The sequence below is a fragment of the Cebus imitator genome, unplaced genomic scaffold (assembly GCF_001604975.1).
Source record: "Cebus imitator isolate Cc_AM_T3 unplaced genomic scaffold, Cebus_imitator-1.0 Scaffold380, whole genome shotgun sequence".
Lineage (NCBI taxonomy): Eukaryota > Metazoa > Chordata > Mammalia > Primates > Cebidae > Cebus > Cebus imitator.
The window spans coordinates 1,020,592-1,026,623 of record NW_016107695.1 but is presented as its reverse complement, the minus strand read 5'-3'; positions in this window follow the sequence as shown (position 1 = coordinate 1,026,623).

Below are 6,032 nucleotides of genomic sequence, written 5' to 3'. Positions count from 1 at the left end.
CTCAGCACCATTTGTTGAATAGGATGTCCTTTCCCCACTTTATGTTTTTATTTATATATCTATTATTATTATTATTTGCTTTGTCAAAAATCAGTTGAGTGTAAGTATTTAGCTTTATTTCTGAGTTCTCACTTCTGTTTTATTGGTCTACCTGCCTATTTTTATACTAGTACCATGTTGTTTTGATAACTATAGCCTTGTAGTATAATTTGAAGTCAGACAATGTGATGCCTCCAGATTTCTTCTTTTGCTTAGTTTTGCTTTGGCTATGCAGGCTCTTTTTTGGTTCCAAATGAATTTTAGAATTTTTTTGTAGTTCTGTAAAGAATACCTTGGTATTTTGATGGGAATTGCATTGAATTTGTAAATTGCCTTTAGCAGTATGGCCATTTTTACAATATTGATTCTACCTATCTATGAGCATGGGATATATTTTCATTTGTTTGTGTTGTCTTTGATTTCTTTCAGCATTGTTTTATAGTTTTCCTTGTAGATATCTTTTACCTCTTTGGTTAGGTATATTCCTAAATATTTTATTTTGTTGTAGCTGTTGCCAAAGGGGTTTAGCTCTTGATTTGATTCTCAGGTTGGTCATTGTTGGTGTATAGCAGTGCTATTGATTTGTGTACATTGATTTTGTATCCTGAAACTTTACTGAATTCATTTATCCGTTCCAGAAACTTTTGGGATGAGTCTTTAGGGTTTTCTTGGTATATGATCATATCATTGGGGAAGAGCAACAGTTTGACTTCCTCTTTACTGATTCCAATTCCCTTTGTTTCTTTCTCTTGTCTGATTGCCCTGGCTAGAACTTCCAGTACTATTTTGAATAGAAGTGGTGAGAGTGGGCAATAGAAGTGGTGAGACTGGGCACCCTTGTCTTGTTTCACTTCTCAGGGGGAATGATTTCAACTTTTTCCAATTCAGTATAATGCTGGCTGTGCATTTGTCATAGATAGCTTTTGTTACCTTGAGATATGTCCCTTCTATGCCGATTTTGCTGAGGGTTTTAATAATAAAGGAATTCTAAATTTTGTAAAATGTTTTTTCTGCATCTTTTGAGATGATCATATGATTTTTGTTTTTAATTCTGTTTATGTGATGAATCACATTTATTGACTTGCATATGTTAAACCATCCCTGCATCATTGGTATAAAACCTTCTTGTTCATGGCATATTATCTTTTTGATATGTTGTTGGGTTCAGTTAGCAAGTATTTTGTTTCGAGTTTTTGCATCTATGTTCATCAGAAATATTGGTTTTTAGTTTTATTTCTTTGTTATTTCCTTTCCTGGTTTTGATAATAATATATACAAATATAAGTCTATGTTGCAAACCAAGAAGTTATTTTATTCTAGTAGCTGACCTGTAGATTTCTTAGTATTTTCTACATAAGCCATCTTGTCTTCTTCAAATGACCAAGCTTTTTCTTATCTTTCTAATCTTTATGCTTTTGTTTTGTTCCTTGCCTTATTTCAATAGGAAGTGTTCTTAAAACTAATTTTGAGTAAAACTGATGAGAGAGCATCCTCATATTATTATTATTACCAGGAAAGCACTCAATATTTTATTATTACATGATGGTATATGTAGTTGTTTTGGTAAAACTCTCAAATCACATTTTTTTCTCTGCTCTTACACCACAGCAATCAACACAGAAGACTTCTTTGAGCCAATGTATGGGGTTTTTCCCCACCAACAAGCAGTGGACATCGGCTGAGTGTCCTCCAATTAAATTCTGACATTATCTACCTGGAGATGGCATCAAATCCTGCAGGCTGAAGGCTCCGATTCCAAGACTGCCCATTCACTCAACAGGTACCAGTTCCAAGTCTGTGCCTCCAGAACTTTTGACCTACTGGCTTCAAGTTGGGAGTCCCATGATCCCCCCTTTACTTTTGATCAATTTGCTCACAAACTCAAGGAAACATTTACTTATGTTTGCTAGTTTATTATAAAGGATATTACAAAGGATACAGGTGTTGGGGAAGGCGTTCGGAGATTCCATGCTCTCCTTGGGTGTATGGCACTCCAGAAACCTCCATGTACGCAGCTATCCAGGAGCTCTCTAAACTCGGTCCTCTGGGGGCTTTTTGGAAGCTTCATAACATCAGCATTCCTTGTCCAGGGTATAGGGCAGGACACTCTCTGTGTCTTAAACCCACAATCAGAGAAGTGAGGGAAGATTAGAGTCCTGCCTTGGGGCAGGTGAAAGGAGCACAGGAGAAGGTCAGAGAGATTCTGTTTTCTGAGGCCTGACACGTCCAACATTACAATAAAAAGCTGTGACAAGGTCTATAGGAGTTATGAACCAAGAATTATGGATGAAAACCAATATATCTCCATCTAGGTATGTTTATAATGACTCCACAGTAGTGATCCAGTAAAAAGAACATATAATGGCAGCTGCAGGTTTTCTGTTGATTCTGCATAGCAGAATGAGGTTGTTCTCTTATATTCCAAGTTTTTATTTGATAATTTTCAAAATTATATATGAATATTAAAATTTGTTAAGTGCTTTTTTGGCACAAGAACATACAGTTTCTGCTCCCTTAATCAGTTACTATGGTACATTGCCCTGATAAATAATAAATGTTAAATAAACTTTGTATGCATGGGATAAACTCTTATTGGTCATGATATATTTTCACTTTAGATATTACCGGACTTAACTGTTTGAAAGTTTATTTTTAAATTTATATTTATGTTCCTGAGTATAACAGTATAATTTGTCTATAGTTTCTTCCTCTTTCTTCTCTCTCTCTCTCTCCTTTCTTGCCCAATTTTAGTATCAGAGTAATGAGAACCTAATAAAATAGGGTGGGACATGTTCTCTCCTAAACAAGTTCCTAAACTAGCTTTTTAATATTGGCTTTACTAGACTGATTCCAGCCAAGGTAGAGTAACAGTGTCATGATTTACCCTCTCACCTGAAATAGCCAAAAAGAATTCAGACAGACAAAATATATAAACATGGTTTCAAGACACTGGACCCCAGACAATGAAAGACAGTGATTGATAGGAGATGCAAAGTAAGTAAGTAAGACCTGTGGCTGCCTCAGCTCACTTCCTTGAGAGAGTTTCCAAGCTGTAATAATTACTCATATGAATGAGGCTGGGGAATTGAAACATCTAAAAGGATTAGAGGGAAGAATTCTTACCACTCACACATGACTAGAAATTGCCTAGTTCTACTGACCACATTGGAAAAACTCACAATTCATGGGATACAGGTTAGAGCAGTCAAGAACTTCCTGCATCAATCGTGGGAAACAATCATTTCTAGAGTAAACACTGCTCCAGTATCAATTAATGAATCATAAAAGCAAGACCAGAAAAAACCAAACTGCTTACAGGCATATTAGACACCACTAATATGAAAAGAATCTAAGAAAAGAATCTCAAGAATATTTATAAGAATTCAAAAATATCCCAATAAGAAAAAATATATAAATTGTCTGGCATCCAATCAATTATCACTCAGCCTGAAAAGAAGCAAAATCATCATTTATTATAAATGACATTATCAATCAATTAAGACTGATCAAGAATCGAGAGAGGAGGCCGGGTGTGGTGGTTCATCCCTCTAATTCCAGCACTTTGGGAGGCTAAGGCAGGTGAATCACTTGAGTCCAGGAGTTTGAGAGACCAGCCTGGCTAACATGATGAAACCCCATCTCTACTAAAAATACAAAAATTAAGCAGGCGTGGTGGCAGGCACCTGTAATTCCAGCTACATGGGAGGATGAGGCACAATAATTGCTTGAGCCCATGCCACAGACCTCTACCTCAAAAAAAAAAAAAAAATTAAAGGAAAGGAAAAGGATGGACAGAGCTGATCGAAATAGCAGAAAAAAACATTAAAAATTATTGTAACTGAATGTAGATGTTCAAAAATTTAATGAGACATGAAAAATATGAAAAAGACAGAAGGCAAAGTCTAAGAATCGGTAAGAACAGCATGTGAGGAGAAATGTACACCAGGTACATTAACGGAAGTTTCGACATTGAAAGTAAAAATAATTAGCGAACTTGAAGAGTTAGCAGAAACTACTCAAAAGAAACCACAGAAAGAAAAAAAATGAAAAATAACTGTGAAAAGAGCATCAGTTAGCTGTGGGACAATGTCCAGCATATGAAGTTGGATGAAATTGGAATCATCAGAGGAGAGGCCTGAGACCAGAGCAGAAAACATCAAGTAAATCGTTTTAATATCAGGATCAAGTAATTATCCATCTGAAAAATTTGATGAAAACTATATACCCTCAGATCCAAGAAGTTCAACAAAATCCAAACACAGGAAACAAAAACAAACAAACAGACAAAACAAGGCGGATAATAACCACACTTCTCCAAACTGGTTGAAAAGAGAAAGCCTGAACAGCAGCCAGCGAGTGTGTATAAGAGGAAGGAAGATAAGGGTGACAGATTACTGAGAGCTAGGTTATGCAAACCTGCCTCTCACTTTGGGTTCCTAAATAAGATGGCTACATGATGAAAAGCTACACACCTCCCCCGTATTTTGCCCTCAAGGAAATTCCTAGTGAGCTACAAGATCTTTCAAGGTGTTACTCTTAAAATTTCACCACGGCAATGTAAATTGGTAGCTTCTTTTAACAGGAGCAGTCACCCACGCCCTTCCCCATCACCCACCAGACGCAAATTAATATCTGATTGTTCCCCTGCCCCATTTTGTCTACGTCGTCTTCTGTAAAATGCATTTTCCTGCACTTTTCCTCTGCCCCATTTGTCTATGTCATCTTATGTTAAATTAAAAGAATGCAGATTCACTGTGCCAGACAAAAACATGAATGACTGTTCTTCATCCACCTCTTACATGAAAATTGTGTACTTCTCATATCCCTTCCTTTCCCTTTTAAATTTGGAGCCCTCAAATCACGTTTGGAAAAAGGCAAAGACCTGTCTCCCTGGCACACATCCTTAACTTTGTCAAATAGACTTCCTAAAATGACTGAGACTTGCCTCATCACTTTTCGCAACTGACAGTGGTGTGAAGACCTCTGAAAAGTCACCTTTCAATAAAAGCATTTCTAAGAAACTGCCATGATGCATCAAAATCAACTTTTCCAGGGCTCTGGAAATTAACCAAAGGCTTATAGGAATCCATTAAGTATTTATTCAAGAAAATGGATGAATTTCAGTAAGACCAATGAGCTTTATGGGATTTTAAGTTGTCTTAGTTAATGCCTCATTCCCAGGCCTAGTTGTAGCTTTAAAAGATAAAATTCTTGGTACTCCAGGAGCAGATAAAGCTGGAGCTCTTTTTCACAGGCTCATTCCTAAAGAATGGATGTTATTTGAGCAATCTAGTCCTTCCCTGAAAGGCTGACTAGAAAGACTTTTATTTTACTTGAAGTCCAGCTCTCCCTTGGGGACATTATTCAAACTGTACAGACAAGTCTTTTAACACTGAAGCTGCCTGAGTCAATGGATTAACAGTTGGGATAGGCTAACTTAAAAGCTAAAAGGAAAAGCTGAAGAAAAGGAAGGTAGGAGCTTTGAAAATATTTAAGGTATTTCTGAGAATCTCGGAGGCCATGAACCTTTTGAAAGCTGTGTGGCTGCTTTGGAAAGGCCTGAGATGGCACTGTGCTCTCAACAATGGCTGACAGTGGGATTTGCACAAGTGGGAAGAGAAGGCTGAGGAAGAGTTGTGAATGACCTGGGTAAAGATTGAACCCATGACCCAACACACACAGAACTCCATCCCCTCAGAAAAGCCTGGGAGATTGGTTCCAAGCATATAAGGAATTTGCCCCCAATCTTTAGGTGACCATGAGACAACCAAATAGAGGTTTAAATGGCCACACTGAATAAAAAATACAGATTTTACAGAATTCGTTGACAAGTTGCTAAACAAACACACAACTATAATAGGCAGCAACAACAAATCCTGGCAAAAGAAAGGGGAAGAACACGATTTCCATACTAGTTTATTTTTATACAATACTTCTTAAAATATTCCATTTTCTATCAAAAAACATACCAACCAAAAAAAAAAAAAAAAAAA